Consider the following 17146-nt stretch of genomic DNA (forward strand, 5'->3'; position numbering starts at 1 on the left):
TCTTGGAATGGTCACCGCTGGCCCAGTGACCTCACCCATATGTACTGAGGGGGTGAGTGCTGTGGTGCATGCTCATCTGACACTGTCCTTGCAGTAGGTTTACCTACTATTGTTTGGGCCTCTCAATGATCCTGAAGCAGTTATTATTACTAGTTTCATAAAGGAGGAAATTGAAGGTTAGAGATATGTCTGAGTGCTGAGAAGAGATTTTTGGGGTTGGAACTCAGACTTGTCCAACTCCAAGCCCTCTCTCTGCCTCTCCACACCAGCTCTGGATGGAGGACCATTTGTGTCTTTCTGTCCTCTGAACAGAACTTTCCTACAGCTGATGTTCTCAGGAGCAACAGGGGCTCCACCAAGGCATACCAACCTCAGAGGCTCCATCTTAGCTTCCCAAGAAGAAAAAAAGCTGCCTGAAGCCTGGCCCTTCTCAGTGTGGTTTGTAGTCAAAAGTTAAAGACTGAGGCCAAAGCCCAGGATGTGGCAATTACCCCAGCCTCAAAACCACAAATGACTACACACAGCCCCTGACTGAAGAAACCACGTCGTTTCACACCCAATCCCCAAACCCCTAAATCCTTATCTCTGCATTGCTTCTTTTTTCTGTACTAAGAAATGGAGAGGGAATCCCAGGCAGATTCCAGGGAGCCACACACGGTGTATGATCCCTCTCCTCCCAGGCAGATTCCAAGGAGCCACACATGGTGTATGATCTCTCTCCTGCCTGCCTCGCCTGTCTGGACAGCAAATCTAATTGGGAATCTGTCTGTCCTTCTCCCTCTTTCTTTGCTTGTGTTGGATCAAGCTACTGGGAAAACAACAACAATAACAGCAAAATTGTTAAGCCTCTGCTGCATATCAGATATCGTTTATTGCATGCATGATGTGTGCATTAGAAGTCTCTTCAGTCACGTCTGTCTTCTCACGACCCTATGGACTGCAGCTTGCCAGTATCTTCTGTTGATGAGATCCTTCAGGCAATAATACTGGAGAGAATTGCCAGGCCCTTCTCGAAGGGATCTTCCTGACCCAGAGATCAAAGCTTCATCTCTCACGGCTCCTTCATTGGTAGGCAGGTTCTTTACCACTAGCACAATCTGGGAAGCACACTGAAGCATTTAAAAGTTTTTGTGACACACACAAGCAGATAATGTCACCCTCATTTATGGAGTTGGGGGCATTGATGTTCTGGGAGTTTTGGTCACACCCCAGCAAGGGGTAGCCCTGACTTCCATCTCATCAGGTTGTTTCTCTTCATGGCTGGGCCTTGTAGCCTCTCTTCACTCGTTTTGCAGAGATACCAGGTTTGTACTCCCTAAACTGGTCCTGAGCACTCAGCATCTACTGAGCTGGGGAACAGCTCAAAGTGGAGCCAGGATGACCTGCTCTGAGCAGCAAAGAGAACAAACTTCTTGGAGCTGAGCAGGGCAGGGCCAAGGTGAGCAATGGGAACCAGCCTTTTGCAGATATTTTCATTTCCCTGCTGCCCTAAAAGTTGCAGGCTGAAACTATAATGACTGCTCACAGGGGTGGGAGGGACCCTAAAAACCCCAGGGCCTGTTTTGGGAAAGAAGATTCTGGTAAGTCAGTGACTTGGTTGGTTCCTACTCAAGTCACAGCCCGTGTTGGATTAAATGCAAAGGTTAGGGGTTGAGGAACAAACCTTTTTTGAAGGAGGGACTGGCTTAGGGCTGATGCTATTTATTTTCAACTCCCTTTTTCTGGTTTTTGGACCATGTTGAGAGGATGCTGACAATCATCAGTTCCCTCCCCGACTGGTGTTTGTAACGTTCGCCCCTGTCTAGGTGATGCTCATGTGTGTTTGGCATGCACTGATCCCTTACCAGCTAGGAGGGGCAAAGACACAGAAGTTGTGTGGAAAACTAACGCAGGAAAACTTAGTTAGAAAGAATGGCCTGAAATCCTTAGGCATTGCTTCTTGAGCACTTTCTGTCTGGTGCTAAGTGTTCATTTTATCCAGCAGCTCTTGTGAGATCAGACCCCCACTCCCTCTACCTCCTCCCTCTTCCTCCAAGAGCAAGCTGCCGCCTGGTGATGTTAGGGCATTTGCTGCCATGGCTGAGCCAGAATGCCAGCCAAGGTTAGGCAGACTTCAGAGCCTCATGCAGACAACTTTTTTTATGGGAGGACACATTACCATCTACAGGATCCCATTTTCTCATTATTTTTGTTCAGAAAGTTAGCGATCTGGTGTTTTTGGATGTAGCAGAGGTATCACAGAGGCAGCTCTGGGCACCCTGGGTCCTGGTCTACATGTCTGTTTTCCTGCATCCCTACTTCCAGGGCCCCTCCTCTGCCTCTCTCTACCTGGAAGCCATGAGATGCTGAAACTTGGTCCACAGACCCCAAAAAACTGAGAATGGGAGAGCCCAGGTCAATTCTGGGCAGATTGAAGGGGTGCTTGATGTAAGCAGCTGCCAGCTGGGCTAGAAAAATAAATGTCCTGTGGCTTTATGCGCCTGACAGAGGAAAGGGGGACAATTAGTGAGATGCTGGAACATCCAAGCTGGGAAGCTGGGACAGAAACGCTCAGGTCCGTGGTGATGCGTTCAACACAGAGACAGGTTTTGGGAAGTGCAGTCAGAGCCTCCGTAGTCTGAATGATAGTCAAAGAAAGCAATTGCTCTGGGCTCTTCCCTGGCTGTCCAGTGTTTAACACTCTGTGATTCCACTGCAAGGAACATGGATCCCACATGCCACGCTGCATGGCCGAAAAATAGGGGCATGGGTGGGGGAAGGCAAGCAACTGCTTTTGTTAATCGATTCAAAGGCCTAGGCTCACTGATACTTGTCCAAGAAGTGGAATTTACCACCTTAGGGAAGATTTTTGTGATGGCACCTGCACGGCTGCTTTCACAGGGACTTGGTTTTCCAAGAAGACCTTCTTGTCCCACTTTAGCAATTCCTATTTTGAAACATGGTGAAATCTATCATTTGAAAACGTCAGGCTCTACCTAAATTCACAGTGTCTTTCTGGAGTACAGGCCCAGATGAAACAAAACAAAGCCTCTATAATTTCCCAGCCACAGTTCCCAAAGCCTGATGCAGTGCTTTTTGAGAGCGACCCCAGGGAAATGGAGGAGGCAGAATGATTGTCCCCATTGGGGACCCTGCCACCACCTCCCCCCAGGACAGGCCCATTGCTTCCCATGCTGGATTAATGAATAATGGTAAGGGGTACTTAACATGTTAATGGGGTTATTAATTATTACTTAAACTCTGAGGGATTCTAGGGAAAACAAATAGTGAAGCCCTGAAACCTGGAGTGAATGCCTTCAAAACCACCATAGTCATGATGAAAATAACATAAGTAAAAACGAAGGCTGCCTAAAATCCTTGGTTGTCAGTTGCTTATGTGAGGCTGTCCCTCTGTGCGAGTAAATTTAGGAGCAGAGGTGAGGACAATCCGGCCGTGCATCTGGCAGAAAAAGCTCTTTCACTTGTACTATCTGCTTTGATCCCTGCCAGTCTCAGTGCAAAGGGGACTGAAAGTGTTTGTAAGAACAACCATTTCCTCAAGAAGCCCAGTGGAAGTCACAGAGAATGTTTGAGTTGGCTCTTGCATTTTTATATTTTTAATTGTAATAGAGCCACCAAGGGTCAAGTAAAGGTGGTTATAGCCATGACTGGATGTTAGCAGATGTACTAACTAGCTGTCTTCTCCCTGATGCTGAGGATTGCACACTTTATTCCTCATAATGTCCTTTCCCAATCAATTTGGTGACCCTAAATTCCTCCTCTATATCAGTTCTAGAATGGTCCCAATTACTTCAAAATCTAGGGTTGCCAGGGCTTCCCTGGTGGCTCACTGGTAACGAATCCACTTGCCAATGCAGGATACATGGGTTTGATCCCTGGTCCAAGAGGATCCTACATGCTGCTGAGCAAATAAGCCTGTGCACCACAACTATTGAGTCTGTGGTCTAGAGCCTGGGAACTGCAACTACTAAGCTCACATGCCACAACTACTGAAGCCTGCATGTCCTAGAGCCTGTGCTCCACAACTAGAGAAATCACAACATGAGAAGCTGGCACGCTGCAAAAAAGAGGAGCCCCCGCTCCCACAACCGGAGAAAAGTCAGTGCAGCAACAAAGACCCAGCACAGCCGAGGTCATGTACACACTGCTATAGTTGAAATGGATACCAACAAAAACCTACTGTATAGTACATGGAACTCTGCTCAATGTTATATGCCAGCCTGGATGGGAGGGGGTTTGGGGGAGATACATGTATATCAAGGACTGAGTCCCTACTACACTGCTGACCTGAAACCACAACATTGTTAACTGGCTATACCCCAATACAAAATGTCTTTGGTGTTTTAAATTAAAAAAAAAAAAAAAAAAAAACCAGCACAGTCAAAAATAAATAAATAAAATTATATGTATATATATATATATATACACAAAAAGAATCTAGAGTTGCCAAATGATCTGTTGACTGTCTCTAACTTTTCTCTCTCATCTCAGAACAGGAAGAAGATCATCTGTATGAGAGAGAACACACATTTCTATATTTATTTTATCATTTGCTAAGCTCCAATGAAATGGAAAATAGTTTCCCAGGTTGAGAGCAAGACTTAGGAAGGACAATCAGTTCAGAATCTGAGCAGGGAGGCCCAGATGAAGCGTAAGCCTAGTCCTTACCTCTGGAGTTTAATTGTGGTTGGAGACAGAAGATGTGTGAAGGGGAAAAATATAAGAGGAAAGTTAAGTAGTGAAGAGAGATGCCTAGATTTGTCCTGCCTGCAGAAAGGTTACAATCCAAGCTTGAGGAAGATGGCCCAAGCCTGTGCTCTTATTGCCAGGATGTGAGAGACATGGCTGCTTAGAAAGCAGAGGCCTGAACAGAGCAGGGCCAGGAGGGCAGGAGAGGGAACTTTGGCTGAGGATGGATTTATGACCCCTAGCATTTATTCCCATCTAAATTTCTACCTTCTGAGACTCTTCCACCTTTCAGTGGTTTGGGGTTGGCATTAATACTACTACCAATGGCTGGTATGTTCTGAGCCACTTACCCTGGCCAGGGTATACTAGCTGCTTCAAATGCATAATCTTATAGAATATTCATGATAACTGAATAAAGGGAGATGATTATCCTCATTTTACAAATGAGAGGCCAAGGCTCCAAAAGTTTCAGGAGCTTTCTAGGGTCACCAAGTTGTTTGTGGCTGGGCCAGGTCTGAGTTCACGCTCCAGGGATCAAGTCTGCCCCCTCCTAGGTGCCAACGGGTGGTGTGCAGAAGTTGCCCCTACCCTTCCCCATGACTCAGCATCTCTTCCCACTGTAGAAATAGTGGGAGAAGTTCTCAGAGGTGCCAGCAGGACCCGGCGGGGACCACTTAGAAGGGCAACCCACTTGATCTCTAAGCCTGACGCAGGGCTACTCTTGGGTGCTGCTGTCAGGACCTCTGGGACCTCTTCCCTTCTGGAAGAGGCATATAACATTGAGCATAACATTCTGGAAGTTAGACATTCGCTTAAGGGCTGGGCAGGTGATCTTTACTGATTTTCCCCAAACATGCAATCAGGAGACTGAGGAAGTGCTTCGAAGTCTGGATTCTGCTTCCAGGGTTCCCGGCCCCAGTGACCTGTCCCAGCTAGCGTTCTCGCCCCTGAGAACAAAGCTGTGTCCTTGGGGAGGAGGGGCTCTGGTTAGGTCCAGCTGAACAGTGGGAACTAAGAAATCACTGACTTCTGGGATTGGGGAAGTTCAGAAATCTGCTTCCATGTAAGCAATAGACCCGGCAGGATGCATTTCCAGTGCCCTATCTGAGAATAGACACAGTGGTCTCCAAGGACTGCATGGTCCTGATCTGTCTTCCTGCACCCATAGAAGGGACTCAAGATGGAAGCTGGAAGAAGGAAGGAGACCGGACCACAAGATGGGAAGTCTTCATCAGTAATGAGCACGCCAGTACAATTGCTGTTTACTGGAAGTGCCAAGCGCCGCCACCAGCACGCACGTGGATGGCAGAGCCTGATGTCTCACTCTTTCCACCAAAGTCGGGGTACAGTCTCCTTGACTATATTGAAGCCTCCTTTGCTCTTTGCTCCTTGGTCCACATGGACCTTCCCATCCACCTTCAGGCTAGGACTCTGTTTCTTTCTGCCTTCCGAATGAGTCTCTGGTGGATGCTGGCTCTTTGCAGTCACCTGCAAAGCTCAAGCTCAAGAGACACAAACGGACAGAAATTCCTCCCCAAATTTGATGCTTTAGTGTATGTGAGTTTGCTTCTATTTTTTCTTCCCAGATTTTTTTTATTTTTTAGTATCCACTAACTACAACCCATTCCACACTGAAAGTGTGGGGTTGGCACCAGAAGATGGGAAAGAGATTAAGAAGATTAGGGGCGGGAAGAGGATTTCTGTCCTGAGGTTTAGGGACCAGGACAGGAAACTGAGCACAGAAGGGTCCACCTCTGAGCTGCCCCTTAGCTTCTGACGGGAGGAAGCAGAACCAGTGTGGCTTTGGGGTGAAGAGATCACAGGGAAAGCTTGAGCGGGACAGCTAACCCTCCCCCCCAACCCCATCACCCTTCCCACTCCCTCCTTCAACTTCCCCTCCATGCACTGGCTGAAGGGGGCTAGAGGAGGGGCTGAGATGTACCCTCCTCTCTGCTCATCAACCTGGTTTAGGGTCAGGCCAAGCTAACCAAACTCTAGGACCATGGGGTCCAAATGAGTCTAGTCCAAAGGTCAGAGTACTGGGGTAGGGGACACACAGGTGAAAGAAATGAAGGAAGGAGAGGCAATGGTGGGAGGGAGAAGAGGGGAGTGGGGAGCTGTCTATGATGCCATTATCTAGAGCAAGGCAAAATCAAAACATAAACATGCTGGAACTAAGGGAACAGAAGAAATGGGAAAATTTTAGTAAATAAAGCACAATAAATGGAAAAGAGATAAATGGACTATAAAATAACTATTTCTTGAAATAATTTAAAGAATATAGAACATCGGTAGCTTTTTATTTCCTGATGTGTGTGTGTGTGTCTTAATTTGAATGAAGGTTAAAAAGAATCACATTCCTTCTGTGCCTGGAGCTCCCACTGCCCTGGCCCTGAAGCTGGAAGCCCTTCAGAGACCTGGTTCCTGACTGGACAGAGCTGCATGCCAGTGAGGAGACAGGGGCGGGTGTGGACCAAGAACTAGAGGCTCCATTCCCGGCTTATAGAGACTCAGGAGGCCTTTCTCTGAAGCTGTTGCTGTGTTTTCAAGCAGTTTTCTGCCGTCTAATTGTGGGAGGTGCTCTTCTCCTCAGGGCATCCAGGGTTGAGGGGATATCTCATCAGGGAAGACAACTGGAGCTCCAATCACAGAGCTGAGCAGACCAGGTGACCTGCTTTGTGTGGATGGTGGGGCATAGCACTTCAAGAATGAGGAGCCCTCATTTCAGCAGATGTTGAGCCCTCCCACTAGATGGACATCTGTAATAAATGTATATGGAAAACCTATATACAGCCTTTCTCTTCCTGTGTGTTTCTCTACTTTCACACAGAAAACTCCACTTATGACCCTTTTGGTCACCAAATGTGTAGCGTTTTCCCCCACACCAAGCAATTCTCTGTGACAGCAGCTGGATGTCCTAAAATTTAACTCAATTCTTATATCATCAACCTGGGTATACTCTTGGATCCCACAAGTTCAGAGATCAGTCCCGTAAGACTGCCCCTATTTCAGATGTCTATTGTGAGTACGAGATTCCCAGGCTATGCACAACTTCTGTCCAACCTACCTACAAATTAGAAGTTTCCCTTAGACCCTCACGCATCACTATGAACAAAGCTTGTGGAGGTGATGGAATTCCAGTGGAGTTATTTCAAATCTTAAAAGATGATGATATGAAAGTGCTGCTCTGAATATGCCAGCAAATTTGGAAAACCCAGCAGTGGCCACAGGACTGAAAAAGGTCAGTTTTCCATCTAATCCCAAAGAAAGGCAATGCCAAAGAATGTTCAAACTATCACACAATTGCACTCATCTCATATGCTAGCAAAGTAATCCTCAAAATTCTCCAAGCCAGGCTTCAACAGTACATGAACTGTGAACTTCCAGATGTTCAAGCTGGATTTAGAAAAGGCATAGGAGCCAGAGATCAAATTGCCATCATCCACTGGATCAGCGAAAAAGCAAGAGAGTTCTGGAAAATCATGTACTTCTGCTTTGTTGACTACACCAAAACGTCTGACTATGTGAATCACAACAAGCTGTGGAAAATTCTTAAAGAGATGGGAATACCAGACCACCTGTCCTGTCTCCTAAGAAATCTGTATGCAGGTCAAGAAGCAACAGTTAGAACTGGACATGGAACAATAGACTGGTTACAAATTGGGGAAGGAGTACATCAAGGCTGTATATTGTCACCCTGCTTAATTTATATGTAAAGTATATCATGAGAAATGCCAGGCTGCATGAAGCACAAGCTGCAATCAAGATTGCCAGAAGAAATATCAATAACCTCAGATACGCAGATGACATCACCCTTATGGCAGAAATCGAAGAACCAAAGAGCTTCTTGATGAAAGTGAAAGAGGAGAGTGTAAAAGCTGGCTTAAAACTCCACATTCAGAAAATGAAGATCATGGCATCTGGTCCCATCACTTCATGGCAAATAGATGGGGAAACAATGGAAACAGTGAGAGACTTTATTTTTGGGGGCTCCAAAATCACTGCAGATGGTGACTGCAGCCATGAAATGAAAAGACGCTTTCTCCTTGGAAGAAAAGCTATGCCCAACCTAGACAGCATATTAAAAAGCAGAGACATTACTTTGCCAACAAAGGTCCATCTAATCAAGGCTACGGTTTTTCCAGTAGTCATGTATGGATGTGAGAGCTGGACTATAAAGAATGCTGAGCACCGAAGAATTGATACTTTTGAACTATAGTGTTGGAGAAGACTCTTGAGAGTCTCTTGGACTGCAAGGAGATCCAACTAGTCCATCCTTTTTTTTTTTTTTTCTCTTGGTAACAAGTGCTTTGAGATTTTTAATGTTCTATTTTTATGTGATATATTGAAATATTTTGACACTGAGTATAGTATACTATAACCAACTAGTCCATCCTAAAGAAAATCAGTCCTGAATATTCATTGGAAGGACTGATGCTGAAGTTGAAATGCCAATACTTTGGCCACCTGATGTGAAGAGCTGACTCATTGGAAAAGACCCTGATGCTGGGAAAGATTGGAGGTGGGAGGAGAAGGGGACTACAGAAGATGAAATTGTTGGATGGCATCACCGATGCAATGGACATGAGTTTGAGTAGGCTCCAGGAGTTGGTGATGAACAGGGAAGCCTGGCATGCTGCAGTCCATGGGATTGCAAAGAGTAGGACACGACTGAGTAACTGAACTAAACTGAACTGAACTGATGATATTTGTGGATTGAAAGGCTAGACAGAATTGTTGATTCTTTCTGAAAATGTTTGTATAGAATTAATAAAATTGTAATCAGTGTCCCAGCAGCATTTGTTGTAGAAACAGACAGGCTCCGGGAGTTGGTAATGGACAGGGAAGCCTGGCATGCTGCAGTCCATGGGGTCGCAAAGAGTCGGACACGACTGAGGAACTGAACTGAACTGAATTGAGCTCCTCCTCTGGCTTGATTAATTTGCTGCTGCTACTGCTGCTGCTTAGTCACTTTAGTCATGTCCAACTTTGTGCAACCCTATGGACTGCAGTCTCCCAGGTTCCTCTGTCCGTGGGATTCTCTAGGCAAGAGTACTAGAGTGGGTTGTCATGCCTTTCTCCACAGGATCTCCCCGAACCAGGGATCGAACCTGGGTCTCCTGCATTGCAGGTAGAATCTTTACTGCTGAGTAACCAGGGAAGCCCAATTAATTTGCTGGACAGTCTCAAAGAAATCAAGGGAACATTAACTTACTTCTGCCAGTTTATTAAGAGACATGACGAAGGATACAGATGAATAACCAGATGAAGTGATGGATAGAGTGAGGTCTGGTCCTAAGTGCAGGAGCTTCGGTCCCAAAGCCTTTGACTGTGTGGATCACAACAAACTGTGGGAAATTCTTAAAGAGGTGGGAATACCAGACTACCCTACCTGCCTCCTGAGAAATCTGTATGCACATAAAGAAGCAGCAGTTAGAACTGGACATGGAAAAACAGACTGGTTCCAAACTGGGAAAGGAGTACTTTCAAAGCTGTATATTGTCATCCTGCTTGTTTAACTTATATGCAGAGTACGTCATGTGGAATGCTGGGCTGGACAAAGCAATCAAGATTGCCGAGAGAAATGTCAATAACCTCAGATATGCAGATGACCTCTTATGGCAGATAGCAAAGAGGAACTAAAGAGCCTCTTGATGAAAGTGAAAGAGAAGGGTGAAAAAGCTGGCTTAAAATTCCACATTCAAAAAACAAAGATCATGCCATCTGGTCCCAACACTTCATGGCAAATAGATGAGGAAACAATGCAAACAGTGAGAGACTTTATTTTTTGAGATCCAAAATCACTGCATATGGTGACTGTAGCCACAAAATTAAAAGATGCTTCTCTTTGGAAGAAAAGGTATGACAAACCTGGACAGTGTATTAAAAAGCAGAGACATCACTTTGCCAATAAATGTCCATCTAGTCAAAGCTATGGTCTCTCCAGTAGTTGTTTATGGATGTGAAAATCAGACCATAAAGAAGGCTGAGTGCCAAGAATTGATGCTTTTGAACTGTCGTGCTGGATAATACTCTTGAGAGTCCCTTGAACTGAAAGGAGATCAAACCAGTCCATCCGAAAGGAAATTAACCCTGAATATTCATGGAAGGACTGATGCTGAAGCTGAAGCTCCAATACTTTGGCCACCTGATTGGAAGAACTGACTCATTTGAAAAGACCCTGATGCTGGAAAAGATAGAAGGCTGGAGGTGAAGGAGATGACAGAGGATGAGATGATTGGCTGGCATCACTGACTCAATGGACATGAGATTGAGCAAACTCTTGAGAGATGGTGAAGGATAGGGAATCCTGGTGTGCTGCAGTGCATGGGGTCGCAGAGTCAGACATGACTGAGCAACCGAACAATGAACAGCCCTCTCTCTGGGGGATGGAGAGTGGGGATGCACTGGCTGAAAAATCCAAGCTTCTAATCATGGCTTCATGTTTCTGGTGACCATCCAGGAGCCAGCCAGATGCCCACCTAGAGTCACCACATCAGAATTAAAGATGCTTATAGTGCTTTATCACTTAGAAAATTATAAGAATTTTAGAAGCTTGTGGCCAGGAACTAGGGGGGGCAGAGACCAATATATATATTAATATATATATATATTTTCTATTATCTCACAGGTAGTGCATTTTGTTTATCTGCTCAGCTGGCAATGAGCACGTGGGTCATTTCCACCTTTTGATTCATGAGAATGATGCTGCTATGAATACTCATGTGTAAGTATCTATTTGAGCCCCTGATTTCCATTCTTTTGCATATATATATGTATATAATATATATATTTGGGAATGAAATTGCTGGGTCTTAGGATAATTCTATGCTAAAGCTTTTGAGAAACCACTAAAAAGCTGTTTTCCACATCGTTGGGGCCATTTTACATTCCCATCAGCAGTAAACAAATGTTCCAATTTGTCCACCTCCTCATCAACTATTGCTATCTTCTTTTTATTTTTTATTTTATCATAACGACTCTAACGGATGTGAAGTAGTATCTCACTGTGGTTTGACTTGTATTTCCATGATGACTAATGACGAGAAGCATTTTTCTGTTCTTGTTGCCCATTTGCTTTTCTTCTTTAGGGAAACCTCTATCCTAGTCCTTTGCGTGGTAGACACAGTTTTGCCTTATCCTGAAGGTTTCCTTGTGTTCTTTGGTGACAGAACCTCAATTCTGTTTAGGTGTCCCTCTACAGACAAGATCCTGTCCTCAGCTCAGGGCAAGCCCTAAATGCTGCAGCAATCCATTCCCCTTGCTGATTGTTTCAGCATGGGCAAAGCTGATGCGAGAAGAGGTTTGCTGGGGGGATGGGAGGAGTTGCTCTGAGAAAGATTTTTCACACTTAAGAAGTGCACAAGGATACATGTAAATCCATGGCTGATTCATATCAATGTATGACAAAACCCACTGGGAAAAAAAAAAATAATAAAAAAAAAAAATAAAATAAAAAAAAAAAAAAAAAAAAGAAGTGCACAAGGAGAAGACAGCCCTTTACTTTCTGTTTGGGTGCAGTGCCTGGATCTATGTAGCCCTTTTGCACGTTGGGGCAGTTGTCCATGGGGACAAAGCCAACCTATAGAAGGTGGCAGAGCAGAAAGAAGAAGGTCTCTGATCCTCAAAGCTGTTGTCAAGTTGCCAGATTAGCCAAACTCAGACCTGCCACACCTTGGGTCATCTTGTCATAAGACATCATACATCCCTAACTGAGGAGGACATTGGAATCAGATTTTTCTATTTCTTGCAACCAAAGCCATTCTAATTAGAATTTTAAACACTTCTGCTCTGAAATGCATGCAGTTATACATATAAATATTACTTAAGTCACCTAATACTTCTGGTGGTAAGTGTCCATTTCATCTTTGTTAAATACTCTCATAGCTCACAATCTTCTTCGGAAGATAAGCAGAAGTGATATAAAACCTTGTTTCAAAGGAAATACACACACAGTAAGGGGTTCTGAGAGAGGAATGAGATTAGGGACTGGAGCAGGGATCCAGGTAGAGGTGGAGGCCACTGATGGGCTAGACCCTGAGGGCACATAGGATGGGGGTCAGAGGAAGGGAAAGGAGGGCTTTCTCCCTCCTCCTTTTAGTGACTTCTTCTCCCACAAGAAGAAATAATGCACATTTGTCAAGATCAGAGCCGAGCAATTTCTGACAGCAACTGAAAGCAATTCTTCTCTCAAAGCAAAAATCAGTTTTCAAAACCTCACCCTCCCCACATTCCTTGAAGTACAAACCATTTTCAAACTATTCTAGCACATTTTTTGCAAGCTGTTTTCATCATTTGGAACTTGCTATCTCACCTAAAAAGAATGTGGCTTTATTCCGTTCAGAGGTTTCAAATGTGATAGGAGGAGGTGTGAGCTGAACTCTGAGAGACGAAAAAACATCTGCCCAGGGGCCGCTCAACGAACTTCCTGAGTGGGACTTTTCAGAGTCTGACATGTTGTGCAAAAGAAAAATGACATGGAAACCCCAAAACTGCCTTTCTGAAGGGTCAGTCTGACTGGGTATGGTGGAGGGGCTGGAGAAAGAGGAGAGGCTGAGTCCCTAGTTCAAAGTGGCCTGTGTCCCCTCTGCTGTTTTGTACATTGAATGACGGCCAGAAAGACGCCTCCAGTTATCTGCTGTGTAAGTAAATATCATTCCCGGGAAGGGCGGGCCAGGATGAGCCTCTTGATCCCCGAGGAAAGGCCATGGGCCTCTAAGAAAAAGCGCAGAGGAGGGGTTCAACCGCCAGGCCTGGGTCTGTGCCAGAACTGGGAGGGATCAGCAAACCTCCTGCTTCCTCAGCATTGAAACAGAACAACTCTGGTGGCCTGCTAGTGCTGTGAGCAGGAAGTTAGGCAGTTTCTGCAGGTCTGTTGCTGGCGACCTGGCAGTTCTGAGTGGTGGGAGGAGCACTGTTGGCCTTGGTGTTACCTTCACAGACGGTGTCACTTCCAGGCATATACTTGTATTTTTAATGAGTTCATCCACAAATGTGAGTATGTGTGTATGTGTGGTCGGGAGGGGAGTATATTAAAACACGAATTTCTTAAATGTAAGCATTTCATGCACTACAGATTTTATTTGGGGTGATATAGAGACCCCAAGGGGCTTCCCTGGTGACTCAGATGGTAACTGCCTGCAATGTATGAGACCTGGGTTTGATCCCGGGGTTGAGAACATCCCCTGGAGAAGGAAATGGTTACCCACTCCAGCATTCTTGCCTGGAGAATTCCATGGACAGAGGAGCCTGGTAAGCTATAGTCAATGGGGTGGAAAAGAGTCAGACAGGACTGAGTGACTAACACTTTCACTTTTTCACAGAGACCTCAAACGTCACCTCTTCCTTTTTAAAAGTAAACTTTTGTCAACACAGAACAAACACACCAAAAAATGCGCCAGTCACGTGTGTACAGCCCAGTCAGCACATCTGCACAAGTGGAGCCCACCCTTGTCATTCCACCGAGATGAAGGCAGAATACCATGACTGGGACCCCAGTCTGCATGCAGCCCCTTCTTTCCAAAAGTCACCACTCCCTCACTTCTAATAACTTGAATTACTTTGGTCTGTTTTTAACCTTTATGTAAAAAATTAAACAATATGTGTCCCTCTGTTTCTAACTTTATTTGTTCAACATTATGGTTATGATTCATATATGTAATTGCACATAACATATTTTCATCATTGTGGAGGACTCTATTGTATGAATATACTACAATTTGTCAGTTCTACTGAGAAGAGTTTCGGTTGTTTCTGGTTTTAATTTTTATAAATTATGCTAAGAAGATATACTTTTGGTTTATGTGTTTCAGGGACAGGCAGAAAAATCTAGGAGTAGGGTTGCTGGCTCGTGGGGTAACATGGTTGGGTCTGACAAACAGCTGCCCAGATGGCTGATCCTGCGGCGTCACACCTTCCTGAATTTGGGATACTGTCAATCTTCCAGTGTGGACTCTTCCTGTGTTTGTGCGGTGGGATTTCATTATGGCTTCCATTTGAATGTCCCCGCTGGTTAATAAGGTTTAGTACCCTTTCATATGTTTATTACCATATTTGCATGATCTCATTTGTGAAGCACTTACTCAGATCTTTTGCCAATTTTTCTACTGGTGAGTGTCCTTTTTACACTCATCCACAGGAGTTCTCTATATAGTCTTGATATGAGCTTTCTTTTTACATGTTGCAGACATCTTTTAATAGTGTGTTCTGATGAACAGAAGTCATGAATGCTAATATAGTCCAATTTATTAATCTTTTCCTTTGTGATTCTTCACCACAGAGTCCTGTAGACTTTCTCCAATGTTATATTCTACACACCTTATTATTTTATCTTTCACATTTTGATCTTTAGTCCACCTGCTTTCTATGAAAGCAGGTTATTATTTTTTGATATTCAAATGGATATCCCACTGACCCAGCATTACTTAATTAAACAAAAAAAATCTTTTCCCCTTGTTTTATGTGCCACGTCTGTCATTTGCACATGTCCTTGCAGTGTGGGACTGGATTCTGCTCTGTTTCACTGGTCAAACCACATGTTCTGGCTACAGTACTGCACTGTCTACTGTCACCTTATGATAATATAATAGGAAAGAAACTTTGTATTCTGTTACAGATTCATCACTAAGAAGATGTTGCCTATAAGCTTGAATTATACGTAACAGCCCATCTCTGTGAACCCTGCCTCCCAGGTAATGAGCGTTAAACTAACATAACATTTGTTTATCTCACAGGAAACATTCTGACCAGGCCAACCAGTGAATGGCTGCAGGAAAGAAGAAATTAACACATTCTGGTCATAACCAAGACTTCCTCCCTCCCTTTTAGTATAAAAGAAGCCTGAACTCTAACTTGGGGAAGATGGTTATTTGGGACACAAGTCCATCATCTTCTCAGCCTGCTGACTTTCTGAATAAAGTTGCTATACTTGCCCCAACACTCCTCTCTTGATTTATTGGCCCGTCAGTTTGTAGGAAATTGGATCAGTAACAATGAGTCTTGATATCGGTTGTGTTTGCTCTTCAACTTTTTCCAGTTTGCTTTAGCAATCTCTAGCCCTTAACATTCTTCCCAGGTGGCTCAGTGGTAAAGAATCTGCCTGCCAGTGCAGGAGAAGCAGGAGGCCTGGGTTCAGTCCCCAAGTTGGGAAGATCCTCTGGAGGAGGAAATGACAACTCACTCCAGTATTCTTGCCTGGACAGGATGGAGGAGCCTGGTGGGCTATAGTCCATGGTGTCACAAGAGTTGGACATGATTGAGTGACTGAGGATGCATGAACCCTTAGCATTTCACTATAAAATAATATAATATTGGTCTGTCTGTTTTTACAACAAATGCTGCTGGGACACTGATTACAATTTTATTAATTCTATACAAACTTTTTTCAGAAAGAATTAAAAATTCTATCTAGCCTTCAATCCACGAATATCATCAGTTCAGTTTAGTTCACTTCAGTTGCTCAGTCATGTCCCACTCTTTGCAACCCCATGGACTGCAGCACGCCAGGCCTCCCTCCATCACCAGCTCCTGGAGCCTACTCAAACTCATGTCCATTGCGTCGGTGATGCCATCCAACCATCTCATCTTCTTTTGTCCCCTTCTCCTCCAGCCGTCAATCTTTCCCAGCATCCGGGTCTTTTCCAATTAGTCAGTTCTTCGAATCAGGTGGCCAAAGTATTGGAGTTTCAGCTTCAGCATCAGTCCCTCCAATGAACACCCAGGACTGATCTCCTTTAGGATGGACTGGTTGGATCTCCTTGCAGTCCAAGGGACTCTCAAGAGTCTTCTCCAACACCACAGTTCAAAAGCATCAATTCTTCGGCTCTCAACTTTCTTTATAGTCCAGCTCTCACACCCATACGTGACTACTGGAAAAACCATAGTTTTGACTAGATGGACCTTTGTTCACAAAGTAATGTCTCTGCTTTTTAATATGTTGTCTAGGTTGGTCACAGCTTTTCTTCCAAAGAGCAAGTGTCTTTTCATTTCATGGCTGCAGTCACCATCTGCAGTGATTTTGGAGCCCCCCAAAATAAAATCTCTCACTGTTTCCATTGTTTCCCCATCTATTTGCCATGAAGTGATGGGACAAGATGCCATGATCTTAGTTTTCTCAATGTTGAGCTTTAAGCCAACCTTTTCACTCTCCTCTTTCACTTTCATTAAGAAGCTCTTTAGTTCTTCACTTTCTACTATAAGGGTGATGTCATCTGCATATCTGAGGTTATTGATATTTCTTCTGGCCATCTTGATTCCAGCTTGTGCTTCATCCAGCCCAACATTTCTCATGATGTACTCTGCATATAATTTAAATAAGCAGGGTGACAATATACAGCCAACATACACTATATAGCTTTTTTAATGTATATGCAGAGTACGAATATCAAATATTTGTTTAATTTTTCAGTTTCTCTTGGGATGTTTTACGGTTTTACATGTAGAAGTTTTCTGTCCTTTG

The 17146-nt window shown here is 44.4% G+C and overlaps 1 long non-coding RNA gene across 2 annotated transcripts; it reads left to right on the plus strand.

Moving 5' to 3' along the window:
- Window positions 1-13218: 13218 nt before the first annotated feature.
- Window positions 13219-15617, plus strand: LOC133070603 (uncharacterized). Of its 2 annotated transcripts, none has more exons than XR_009696183.1 (3): window positions 13219-13331; window positions 14502-14709; window positions 15423-15617. It is a non-coding gene; the product is annotated as an uncharacterized LOC133070603 (long non-coding RNA). The 2 variants fall into 2 exon arrangements; XR_009696182.1 differs by lacking the exon at window positions 13219-13331 and adding an exon at window positions 13597-13683.
- Window positions 15618-17146: the final 1529 nt, after the last annotated feature.

Source organism: Dama dama, chromosome 15 (assembly GCF_033118175.1).
Source record: "Dama dama isolate Ldn47 chromosome 15, ASM3311817v1, whole genome shotgun sequence".
Taxonomy (NCBI): domain Eukaryota; kingdom Metazoa; phylum Chordata; class Mammalia; order Artiodactyla; family Cervidae; genus Dama; species Dama dama.